At 35.7% G+C, this 14,158-nt stretch overlaps 1 pseudogene; it reads right to left on the reverse strand.

Annotated features, from left to right (window-relative positions):
* Positions 1-2,189: 2,189 nt before the first annotated feature.
* Positions 2,190-13,292, reverse strand: LOC123835812 (phosphatidylethanolamine-binding protein 1-like; annotated as a pseudogene).
* Positions 13,293-14,158: the final 866 nt, after the last annotated feature.

Here is a 14,158-nt window from a genome sequence, read left to right on the forward strand (position 1 = left end):
TATATGTTGAAATATTAACTATTATTAAATTTAATTTGTGCATCTGTCAGAAAATAATTTTGACATAATGTTACATCATCAATAAGGTGCAGTGAAAATAAAGTAAGAAAAGTTCCCTGAATAAAATGAATAAATACTATTTATGGTGTCAATGTCAATTGTAGTTTTATATAATTCAAATATTTGATCTATGTTTTATTCATTCACTATTCATATATGTATTCAGTACTAAACTCATTTGACTGTCATAGCTACAGTTTAATAGTACAAGATGAACAAGAGGAGAAAGATGCATAAGAAATACAACAACGTTCATCAAATATATGAGTTAAAGGATATATAATATGGGGGTGCCTGGGTGGCTCAGCCGGTTAAGTGTCACTCGATTTTGGCTCAGTTCATTACCTGAGGGTCAGGAGATCAAGCTCCACAATGGGCTCTGTGCTTGGCGGGGAGTCTGCCTGAGATTCTCTGTCTCCCTCTCCCTCTGCCCTCATCCCCCACCACTTGCTCTCTCCCACTCAAACAAAAACAAAACAAAACAAAACATGTACAAAATGGTGGCAAGTATATATTTACATGTATATATTTTTTCCTGGAGATGCAATAGGCAGAAAATAAATAAATAAATAGGTGGTTTTCTTGAAAGAAATTTTCAATAAACATTTCACAGAAATTGGTGGTATAGTGGAAATGGCATTTATCAAAATCGTTCTGTACAAAGAATATTATCTCAGAGCTTCTTTTATCTTGCTTTCTTTTTGAAATGTAATCTTTAAATTTACATAGAGTGAAGTCAATTTTTTGTTTCCATTTTTATAATTTTGGTATGTTCTCTGATCCTATATTTTTGTAATTTTTCAGAATGTCTTATAAATGCAATTATGCAGCATATAACTTGATAAGATTGGCATTTTTCACTCAACACAAGGATTTTGTGATTCATTCAAGTTGTTGCCTGTATTTGAGTCGATTATTTCTTATTGCTGAGTATCTTCCTGTTGTGTAAATATGCCATATTTTATATAATTAATTTACTCAATAGCAATAAATTCCCTACAGAACATTTGGGCTATTTCCATTGTTTGGCCATTATGAATAAAAGTGTTATCAATATTTGTGTACACATTTTAGTGTGAACATGAGTTTTAATTTCTCTAGGGAGAATGCTTAGGGAGAGATTGCTGGTTATAAGGTAATGTATGTTTAACTTTACAAGGAATGGCCAAACTGTTTTTTCAAAGTGGTTGTACCATTTTGCATTTCTGCTGGAAATATAGGACAGTTCTAGTTGCTCCACATATTGGTCAAGATTTGGTATTGTCAGTTTATTTTTAATTTTATTCATTCTAATAGGTATATAATGATATCTTATTGCTTTCTTTTTTTCATTCACATCATGTTTTTATTTGTATTCAACTGTAAGCAAAAGGTAGAATTAATACAACATTCGGAAACTCCAGATTGATCGTCTTTTCTTACACAGAGGAAGAGTGACCAGTTCAACAGGCACAGATTTAGGATTTTCTGACAACCTCTCACTCAGCCTTGCAGCTCATCTAAATGGCCGTGTCTTTACCGCAAAACGACTTTCCCTATTGCTTTTTCTAGTATTGCTCTTTAAAGGAGCCAGAGCATGACGCTGACCCCTAATAACCAGTCCAAGGTGTATCATGTTAGGGGTTAGTGGACTTACCAGCCTCTGGCTGTCTTGGTGAGAGACATGGCCTTGAAAACACGACCCAGGAGTGCCATCATGTAAAATTCCAGAGGGGCTCACAAAGGCACGGGCAACGAATCTCTCTCTCTCTCTCTCTCTCTCTCTCTCTCTCTCTTTTTGGTAAATCTCCCTTAAAGATTCTTTGATGCTCTGCTCTATTGTTGTAGACCCGCTCTTTTAACCTGAATTCTTTCTTCCTTAAATTCTAGGTTGTTATATTTACAACTTGATGACCCCATCCTACTACCAAAATATCCCTCCCCCATGGAGTTTAAATTTGATCAAAACATAAACCAGGGTGTGACCCTCTAGAATTATAGAGGACAGGCAGAAGGAAAAGTCACCCTAAACCACGGATTGCTCAGGCCCCGCCTGTGAGAATGGGAATGGGGAAAGGAGAGAAATCTACATGCATCACTGAATTTCATCGAGATCTCCGGGAAGGTTTCTTCTGTCTCCTAGTATTCTGTTACTTCTCAGGTGGCTGGTCATAGAGTTTGGGCACATAGCCCATTCCGCCTGGTAACACGTGCTGGCCACCGGGGGGCGCCGGAGCTGTACTTTTGCAGAAAGATGCCAGTCTGAATTGACTACGGTGGTCTCCAGATCGGTTGCTGAGAATGGGCTCATCCCACTTCAGTGATCCATTCTGCTCATAAACCATCCAGGCTGTCCCCTTGGGAGGCCCAGAGCCGACATAATCAGAGGATCGTGCCACTGCCGATGTCATCCCCCTTCATGCTGACCACCCGGAAATGGTGAGATTCCCTGTATTCCGTGTCCTTCCTGTGAGCATCCGGATCTGTCAAGACCAACGTGTAGAATTTACCTGAATCAAGGTCATCCCATGCAATACTGGTAGGCTGGTTCTTTTTTTTTTTTTTTTTTAAGATTTTATTTATTTGACAGAGAGAGACACAGAGAAGGAACACAAGCAGGGGGAGTGGCAGAGGGGGAAGCAGGCTTCCCGCAGAGCGGGGAGCCCAATGCGGGACTAGATCCTAGGAGCTTGGGATCATGACCTGAGCGGAGGGCAGACGCTTAAGGACTGAGCCACCCAGGCGCCCTGGTGGGCCGGTTCTTAACCTGGGGGGTGTTAGCACTTTGCCCAGCTGGTTGACCTTCAGCCCAGTATATTTGACCTGCATTGGATGCTGCACATGCTTGTCTGCTTGCTGTAGGATCAAAGGCCCAGGCAACGTGCTGAGGTCCACCGGGAATCGCCGGCGCGAGTTGGGCAGACAGCTGGGAAGAGTCGCAGGAGGCAAGGGCACATGCCTGCAGCACCAACTCCCAGCGGGACCACTAATGGTGTCTTATTGTATGTGTGTTTTAAAGATTTCTTGATTTACTTGAGAGAGAGAGAGGGAGCAGGGGGAGGGGCAGAGGCAGAGGGAGAGAAAAACCCAAGTAGACTCCATGCGGAGAGCAGAGCCCCATGTTGGGGGCTCCATCCCTCGAGCCATGAAATCATGGCAGGAGAGGAAACCAAGAGTTGTCCGCTCGGCCGAATGTACCATCCAGGTGCCCCCTTATTGTGGTTTTAATTTAAATTTCTTTAATGGTAATGATAGTTGAGCATTTTTTCTTGTTTTCATTGCCATACATCTTATTTGGTGAAGTATATGCTCAAGGGTATTACTAATTTTAAAAACCGGATTGTATGTTTTCTTATTTGTGATCTTGACAGACCTTTACATATTCTGTATACTTGTCTTTTGCCGGATATGCAGTTTTCTCTGAATATGTAGCTTATTTTTTCATTCTCTTGACAGTGTCTTTCATAGAGAAAAAAATTAGATTTTGATTAAATCCAGATTTTTTGTGTGTGCATTTTAACAATATGCCTTTGATGTCATGTCTAAAAATTCTTTACCTAAGTCAACATCACGGAGATTTATGTGTGTGTGTTTTCTTCTAAATTTTTATTTTACATTTTATATTTAGAACTATAATCAATTTTCAGTGAATTTTTTATAAGGTGTGAAGTTTTAGTCAAGGTTTTTTTTTTTAATTGTGTATTGATGTTCAATTGTCCCAGCAGCATTTGTTGAAGAAAGACCAGACTTTCTCTATTGAATGATGTCTGTAAATTTGTCAAAATTAATTATCCATAATTGTATAAATTTATTTCTAGACTCTATTTTGCTTTACTAATGTATTTGGGAATATCCTTGTCTATTTTTACAATAAATTCTGCCAGAATTTGATTAAAATTTTGCTAAATCTATGGATCAATTTGTGGAGAAGTTATAGCTTAATAATATTGAGCTTTCCAACCTGTGAACATGCTACATCTCTCCAATTATTTCTGATAAATTTTTATTACATTTTTTTCATTTTCAGTATACATATCATGTATGTTTTGCTTGGTTTACACTAAAGTATTTCATTTGATATATATGTTTTCATTCTCTTTCTATATATATATAAATATTTCAATTATGTATTGTTAGCATATAGAATCATGATTGATTTTTGTGCAGTTCCCTTATGTCATGTGTCCTTGCTAATTTTATGAATTAAGTCTAGAAATTTCTTTTGAGAATTCCTTACAACTTTTAGAATAGTAGTTACAAGATATACTGAGCTTGTATAAGAGGATTTTTTTTTTTTTGGTATAAGAGGTTTTACAATGTTTATTAAAGTTGAACATTCACATAACCTATGCATTATAATTCAACCTCTGTGTATATATTTCAAAGAAAAATTGCAAAAATGTAAAAAAATGCATGGGAGATAAGACTGAATTATTTATCCCAGTATTGTTTACAAAAACAGATACTAGGAACAGTCTAGATTTCAGAATTGCATTGTGTGCATATAATAAATTATTATACAACATGGAGCAACATCAGTGATGCTCATGAACACATGTTTATGAAAACAAAGCAATTGGGAGAAATTTATTCACAGGATGAAAACATATCAAACATACAGAACATGTGATACTGTACCCTATGTTAATTAAGGACATATTTACTTACAGTAAAATTATGATGTCTGAAAATAAACAGTAAATTTAAGGTGACCACTTCTATGTATTAGAGAGAAGGTGAAAGCAGCATGAGAGTGTGGTGCAAAGCAAGTAGTAGTTTATAATTTCTATAATGTATTATTTGATTATTATTTTTAGCTAGATAATAAGTAATAGCTGTTCCTCCCATCTTATATTGCATGTTAATGTGTGAAAAATAATTCTTAAAAAGTCATAAATAGTATGTTCATAGTTCCAGACTCCCATTAAGCATCTATTTAAAACTAAGCTAGAGCTCTTCATTTTCACAGATGTCAGACGGGACTTTCAGCAGTATTTCTACTTCTGCTCCTTCAGCATTGTCATTGCTTCATCAGTGAATAATAGCCAAGGGAAAAAGATTCTCATCAATAAAAAAGTACAGAGAACACACATTTCTCTAACACAGAAACCCAAAATGCCGCCATTTAGCTTTTCCAGATTGGCCATATTTCAGGACAGATAACAGTAGTATTTATCAATTGTGGCTAAAAGTTTGGTTGACGTTGTTCTCCTGAACAGGAAAGAAGAAATGGTTTAAGAATTGATCAATGCATCACATAAAACACCATTAGTGACAGAGTATATAACTGTCCGTTGTCAATGATTAGCAAATTTATTGGGAAAAGACTTACTTTGATAAGAGGAAGAAAACAATAACATCTGAACCCACCAATGAAAGAGTTATGAGCACTTGTGAGGAAAAAGATGCATCAATGAACGTTTGGAAGGACACTGGACCATATAGTAACTTCTTTCTCAAAAACTGGGACTGATTGCTCTCAGTGAACTGAAGCCTATTGTATTACTTAGAGCTGAGTGAATAAATGGCTTGTGATACATTATTCATAGAATCTAAATGACAGAGTATGATTTTTAAGAAAGATACAAAAATGTTAAAACATATACTCAATATTCCATGGGAACTCAGGAAATTTAGAGAGGTTTTATAGTAGTGAATTTTGACTTTAAGAGTATGAATCTCCTAAATGGTGAAAGAGAGGGGCGATGAACTAGACTGAAAACATGAGACACATATATCAATGTGGGAAAAACAACATGGAGAAATGTTATGTCAATGTGGTATAGAAGGTGTAGAAGTGGTTAGTGTTTCTTCTGGAAGATTAATCTAGTTCTTGTTAGAAAGCCTTTCAGGGTGTACAAAGAATTCCCCTGTCCCCTGTAGACAAGAAAAGAGGGACGGGAATGGATTAGCGATAGAAATGCAAGATTGAATATACACTTAAAATTAACTTTGAAAGTGGGAGTCAGGAGGCTGGTCACTAGACACAGGGAGAAAATAGAAAATCGATACTGTGATTAGAAAGAAAAAGGGCAAGATTTTTATATTTATTGTTACAACTTAACTTTAGAAAGCTGTAATAGTGGCCTAGCGACACATGATGAAAACCTGAACAGAGGCAGGAGGAACGGGCTGCCGAGGAAAGCACACACTTGGAATGTAGGACACAATAGCCAATTATCCATCCCTTCCTTTTTTATTTAAGAAAAAAAGTTGAATAAAGAAAATGTTCATTCTTCATGTGTCGTCAAACTATGGTAGGTGCTATGAAAATAAACTCCAGCTCACAGAGATTGAACGGTAGGCCTACTACCATTGGCCACAAATCGAGAAATCTCCACGCTGATGTGCAGCAGTTAATTTGTCGTGGTGTTTCTGAAATTTTGTCGCAGAGCAAAATAGTTCTCACTTATTATCCATGAATTGTTTTAATTTCATTATATCTGACAGGGATCACTTAATTGAGAAGGGCAAGTAAGCTATTTTCTCTCCCCTAAAACACATCTCCATCTGTCATAGCATCTAATATAGCGCCACTAGGATCAGAGAGTTCAATCAATAGTTTACAATCACCGGTTAAACTATAAATACTCCTAGAGGGTATAAAACCTTAAACTATTTCAGTTTTAGCAGGTATCAGATTATCATATATTTTTTGAACAATGATAATGAGGGTAGAAGGAACACTTGGAGACCCAAACATAAAATAAGCGAGGTATTAAAGACACACGGCCTGTTTGAAATTTTACTAGACTGCGACCCTGATCCTTCTATCTCTTGTCTTCAGTATGGTCTCTGCTTATATATATTTTGGCTTACTTAATGACATTCTCTCTGTGTGAGAGGGGAGGGAAATTATACAGTGTTATAATACAATTGCCTGAGTAAATGATCCCACCTGCAACCACTTAACCGACTAGCTTGAAAAGTGTCAGATCTGTGGGTATCTCTGATATCGTCCAGGGCTTCTAAAAAAGTGTACGTACCGAAACCAAAGTTACAATAACCACAGGCCCATCGATTTGTAGAGACTACATTCATACAGAGAGATAGATGCATGATAGAAATAACCATGGATGTAGATATTCACATAAGATTGATCTATCATCTACAGACACACATTTATAGCAACAGGTAGTGCCAGATGGGGAACCAGAAACGTTCTTTTCCCTTGCCACTTTTATCTATTGTTCCTTGTGCTTATAGTTTCAGCCAACGATACTGTAGAGTGAAGGGGTTAAGTAATTTCCCCTAGATTAAAAGTCTCTTGAGTAATGGATAGAATGAAAACTTAAATCTAAGCATCTTGACTCCAAAAATATAATGTCAATCTCTGGAATATAAAAGAGGAAACATTTTGTGGGAAGTCAAATAACGTGCCATGTTATTACAAGAGATTTCTAAGTTCGTACAGTGAAGGGAATCCTTACACTTTTACTGAGCATTTGTATTTAAAAAGACCCATATAGGTAAATAGTAAGTGAACATGACATTAGAATGAGAGGAAGTGGTTTTCTGTGAAAGGACTCACACACAGATAGTAACATGTTGTAAGGGAAAAAATAAAGTCAACTCAAGACTGTCTCTTCCTTTGTCCTTTTTTTTTTTTTTTTTTTTTTTTTTTTTGATGTTTAAAACTATGGCACAGACATAAGACAGGAGCTGGATAAAAGCATGTTGACAGGCCCTCCTCAAGCTCAGCAAGTACATTTGGAATAGAAAACATGTAAGTAAAATTAAATTTTTACACCTCTGCTATGCTTAAGGCAGTTTTATAGCAGATCTTTTTATTTTTACAATTTTATTCATATTTGGTTTTTATGAAACTATATTATTCCAACCTTTCCTTTTAGCTATCTATGCCCAAGTTCAGTCAGTCATGAATTTTTGTTGATATATTTAGAATTAATTTCTTTCCCTTCAAACTCACTTGCTTCAACCATCTTGCTTAAGCCTCTTAACTTACCTTGATCACTGTAACAGCCTATTAATTGGCTTTATTAGAAACTAGTAGCGAGATTGCTGGATTGTAAGGTAGTTTTAGTTTTAATTTTTTGAGGAACCTCCATACTATTTTCCAGAGTGTCTGCACCAGTTTGCACTTCCACCAACAGTGCAAGAGGGTTCCTATTTCTCTACATAGTGACCAACACCTGTTGTTTCCTGAGTTGTTAATTTTAGCCATTCTGACAGATGTGAAGTGTATTTCATTGTGGTTTTGACTTGTATTTCCCTGATGACGAGTGATGAGCAACTTTCATGTGTCTGTTAGCCATCTGGATGTCTTCTTTGGAAAAGTGTCTATTCATGTCTTCTGCCCATTTCTCAATTGGATTATTTGTTTTTTGGGGTATTGAGTTTGATAAGCTCCTTATAGATTTTGGATACTAACCCTCTATCCTGGAAGTAAACCATAAGAGACTCTTAACTATAGAGAACAGACTGTTGGTTGCTGGAAGGGAGAAGAGTTGGGGGGGATGGGCTGAATGGATGATGTGCATTAAGGAGAGCACCAGCTGGAACGAACACTAGGTGTTGTATGTGGGGTGATGATTCATTGGATTCTGCTCCTGAAACCAGTACTGCACTGTATGTTAACTAACTTGAATTTAAATAAATTAAAAAAAGGAACTAGTGACTCCCTAAACTTAATCCATGGTTTCTCTACCTCTGCAGTATTGACATTTTAGATGACATGATTTCTTGTTGTGATTGTGGGTGTATGTCCTGTGCACTGTAGGAAGTTTAGTAGCATCTGCGGCCTCTACTGATGAGATGTCAGCAATTCCCCTCTCTCCTGAGTTCTGACAAACACAAATGTCTCCAGACATTGCCAAATGTCCCCTGGGGAGCAGCATTGCCCCCATTGAGAAATACCTTCCTGATCCAATATCCACATTGCAACTGAGAATACCTTTAAGAATGCTGAGTTGATTATATTTCTTCCTAAAGGTTTCCTATATTTTTCAATTAAATTTCCAAATCTGTGAGCCTGAAATAAAAAGCTTTTCAAGACTTTATGTATCTCTTCAGCCATATCTCTCTTTACAGCTTATCCTACTCTCCATTTACATCTTGCTGCAAAGCAAAGCAGTCTGCTTAAAGCTCCCAGTAGGCCTTTTGACTTCTTCCCTCAAGGCTTTTTTTTTTTTTTTTTTTTTAAGATTTTATTTATTTATTTGACAGAGGCACAGCGAGAGAGGGAACACAAGTGGGGGAGAGGGAGAAGCAGTCTGCCTGGCTGAGCGGGGAGCCTGATGCCAGGCTCGATCCCAGGACTCTGTGACTCTAAGCCACCCAGGCACCCCTACCCTCAATGCTTTTTTTTTTTTTCTTTTTAAAGATTTATTTATTTATTTGAGAGAGTGAGAATGAGAGAGAGAGAGAGAGTACATGAGAGGGGGGAGGGTTAGAGGGAGAAGCGGGGAGCCCGATGCGGGACTCGATCCAGAGACTCCAGGATCATGACCTGAGCCAAAGGCAGTCTCTCAACCAACTGAGCCACCCAGGCGCCTCGTACCCTCAATGCTTTTTAACTTGCTACTCCCTCTCCAGAAACTTACTTACCTACAACCCTTTCTGTTTTTCAAGTTTTTGTTTTATTTTATGAGACTTGAACTTTGTGTTTTACAACGGGTTATTAGGGATTTTCAGGGCTTTGCTGTGTAATGTTGATGGCACATATACAAGTATGATGATACATAGGAACAAGCTTGAAAGACCATTGCAATAAAATAATGATAGCAATTGAAAAAAGTTCCCAAGTAATGCCCAAGGCTAAAGACTAATAGAATCATCAATTAATTGATGGTTTTTCCATCCCATGGGTCTTAATTTCCAACACTTGCTTGAGGAAATTGTTGTGTTTCCCTAATATCTCTTCCACTTCTGTTGGAAAAGTGATAACTTCCATTTTTTAGATGTTCTCAAAATTAAGTAAATATAAAAACATAATGGCAGAGAATATAAAGAGTACAATTTAACATAACTCCTTGCCAGGTTGAAATACACACATACTTAATTTTAACAAGAAATGCAATAGTTCATATATTTATTTTTTAAATATTATGTAAACTTGAATGTGTCGTATGTATATATGTATATATATATAATCATGTTGCATACATACATGCAACAAAATATGCACACATACATATATACATGTGAGTATGTGTAGAAAATTATGTAGGATATATATATATAAAATATATATTCTATATGTGTATATATAAAACTTACATATGCTTTTCTGTTAAAAGAATATTAAATATCTGCCTGAATATTTAAGGTGTTATTTAACCATAGATAAAAAAAACATTTAATTTCCACATAGTTTCCCATTAATCCTATGAAATTTAATTAGAGAATTTTTAATTTTAATTAGCACAAAAAGCTTTTGTTTTCACTATACATCACACTTGTTTCTATTGTATTTTTCTTTCCCTCTGAATATTCCATTGACATTTCAATAAAGTATATCTCTTTATTTTCTGGGTCCATTAGTAAAATATCTAATAATATTTTCAAAATTTTATAAATGATTCTCAATAGATATATTACTGTTCTTCCAGTTTTATGTATCTTTTGACAAAGAGCCCTTATCATATCACTCTAGAAAAACTGATTTTCCAGAATGCACTGGAGTGCTGAATCTACATATAAATCAAGTTCAGAAATCCATCATTATTTTGCCTTCTGAGAGAAGATGAAAATTCTTCCTAATTCAACATTATTACTTTGGTATATTTGGAGAGTCTTGCCTTAAGAGCTGTATAGTTTTGAATAGGACCTTTATTTTAAGAGACACCTATGAAACACTGGATGGATAGTATATTAATTCAGAAGAATATGTTAATCTCATAACTCCAATTAAGTTTGTGTGATATCCCCAGGCTCATTCTAAACAAAGGAAACGAATGAAATAATTAAAGAAAAAACTTGGATAAATTGAGAGACAGAGGACTTCTCTGGGCATCGGCCTTAGAGTCATAAGGAAGTATTTGGGGCAGTTAAAAAAAAAAAAAAAAAAAAGGAAAGGAAAGGAAAGAAAGAAGGCTGAGGATTGAGAGAAGTACAGAAAGAAAAGAAAAAAAAAATAACAATTATATAGTAATTTGCAACAGATTCAGTACCTACTACCTAAATTTGTCATGAAATCTGGGCTTCCTGACTGTAAAGCTTGTATTTAGACTCTGATGCAAAATGGGCATTATGAAATATCTAGTGCAAAAGTTATAAAATATATCCTTGAATTAAACATACCAGAAACTTCACCTGTAACTATTTTTGCTATTATTTTCACTTCCACTCTCAGATATTGTCACCCTCTCACAGACTACATTGTATTTTATTATCTATTCTTTCTCTGTAGTGGATAATTCTCCAAAACATGACTTAGTATTGTTCATTTTAATACATGCACACATACACAATGTTTTATTTTTCCTGACTCCTATCACTTATAACCCCTATGTAAAACCTTTTTCTGACTGATCTTCTTTATCCCAGAATAAAGTCTAAGATCCTCATCAGAACTCAGAACGAATCTGAATTTGTGTCTTGCCTACTTTGGATCTCATCTCATTCTTCCACTCATTCACCAAGAGCTGATATCCACTGTTTGCCTTAAAATTCTGGAATCAGGAAGTTAGGGAAAAAATGTCCACATTATTGCCAAGGGTGGAATGACTTTCATTTTACTCCATTTTCATCCAATTATCTAAGCCTAGAAAGATTTGGAATCTTTTTTTTTTTTTTTTTTTTTTTTTTTTATCTTCCAGTTCCTCATTACAATTTTAACTTTTAAACAGAATCAACCCCATGAAAAATAATTGTGTTAGTAAGATTTTAACTAGAACTGAGCTATTTCAAGTTTGCCAAAATTCAGAGAATGTCTATGATTTTAGGAGAAGAAAAACTAAGCAATAATATTTCTCTATAAATTCCACTTAAGGAAATAAAGCCTGATGATGATGATGATGATGATATTTATATTCTGCCTTTTCCAGTTTTGAGTAACAATTTATGAGGAACAAAATATGTCTATGAATAAAATATTTACATGCCAAAGACAGTGAAGTTCCTGATATTTGGGGGATCTAAAGTTTCTATTAATGATTGGATCTTGATAATAACTGGTTCAGCCTTTAACCAACTGAGCTAGTCAGGTGCCCCTGGTTCAGCCTTTAGGTATCTACAGTAAATGTAACCCCTGGGCAAGAGCATTTTAAGAAAGAGAGAAAATTTCTTCTCCTAATTAGAGGCTAGCCCACACAATCCTGTGCGACTATGTTATACTGCTGGATGGGAAGATTTAATTGTAAGATTGATAATCTTGAACCTAAGTGTCTCTTTTAGCCCTGACTCAGACAGTTTTTAGCTATGTCTTGTGACTTTGGGCATCATCTCTCCAGTCTTCTGATGTTTTATCCAAAAACTAGAAAAATAATGTATGTCTTAAGTCTCTTAATTGCTTAATAGTAAGATCAAAGCATCATCAAATTTACCAAGTAGTATAGGGCTTTATAAAAGTAAATAATTTTATTTTAGTGACAGTGTATGAGTGAGCGGTGTTCTTTGTTCTTACAGGTTCAACAATATTTGACTATGTAGCAGGCACTGTTCTTGGCTCAGAGGGATGATGATAATTTCAGATATTTTCTGGACTTTTGGTGTGGAGACTGGTGAGTGTATATATACTGAAATACTTTCCCTTGTCTTTATTATCAGATCAAAGACAAACAATGAAAAGATTTACTGGGGATAAAGAACCCTTGATGGTTTGGGTAGATGTGGTTTTCAATGTCTCTCTTGAAGGTCAGGGGAGTCCTCAATTTCAGGGCTTTATTCCATTCCAAGTTGGTGTGAAGTCCACATGTGCATTTCAATTTTACCCTATAGCTATAAATGAATAACTTTCTGTTTTATAGTTACAAAACCAAATTCTGAGTTTCATGTTGACACAGCTAGCCAGGACATAGTCTAATATGTAGTGAAGAAAGCAGAAAAGCATGAAATTACACTCTTTAATATAAAAAATTGAATGTTATGATACTCCTTTTTCTCTTCTAAGTTTGCCAATAGCACTGTAATAGAATCAATTCATCAAGCCAAAGACTTACCACATCATTATCAATTCCTTTATTACATTCTTCTATGTAATCCATTCTCAAATGCTGCTGGATATCATATGAACCCATTGAATTTACTCTTTCTGCAATGTCATCATTCCTGCCCAAACCACCGTCTCTCATTAGATGAGACTAACATTATCCTAACAGTCTATCTACATGTTTTCTTGCATCTATACAATTCATTATCTATTAATAGCCAGAATCCTTAAACATGAAGAGTCCCATGGACTTTCTTCACAGGGACTCAACCATAACTGGTGAAAATATAAAAGTCAAGCAAATAAAAAAGCATTTAAGAGAAACCATTACAAAAAATTTTAAAGGAAATATTATTGATATACAAAGAGAAAATACAGAATCAATTCATGTAAAATGCTCACTCCAACCAGAGAAGGGAAAATGAAAGGACAATTAAAAAAAGAAAAAGAAAAGAAACAAAGAACAAGTACAATTTTAGAAAGGAGTTACAAAGGTGGTAGAGATTAATCCAAGTATATGAATAATCACTTTAAAAATAAATGATTGCTGAGAGCTTCCTAAATTACTCCATGGTATTGCCGCTTTGGCATCCATTTTGTTTGGCTAAGAAGCCTGACTAATTCCTTTAACTTGCACTAGCCTCCTCCTGTATGTATATGCCCTAGATAATAGCCCAGAGAGTAACAAACAAGTGTAACTTCCTGCTATGGCTTCCCCAACTGCCCTTGTGATAAACATCTTCCCTTGTCTTCCAGGGGCTCCCCTTTGTAACCCATTAGATTAAGACCCCACGTAATTTACCAAACCTCCACTTTTTGGACTGAATTGACCCATCTGGCCTTAGTCTAAGAATCCTAAAGCACTTCACCCACAAAAGCTAATAAAGACATGTACCCAGTTCCTATCACTTTCTCTATCTCTACTTTATTTCTACTCTGCCTTGACCTCACAGAAGGAGTAAAATCAAATGTATATATTTGCTCTGTTTCTCTGGACAATACAGATTA

This window comes from Mirounga angustirostris, unplaced genomic scaffold (genome assembly GCF_029215605.1).
Source record: "Mirounga angustirostris isolate CCGP_5_RB_7025 unplaced genomic scaffold, mMirAng1.0.hap1 SCAF_7, whole genome shotgun sequence".
Taxonomy (NCBI): Eukaryota; Metazoa; Chordata; class Mammalia; order Carnivora; family Phocidae; genus Mirounga; species Mirounga angustirostris.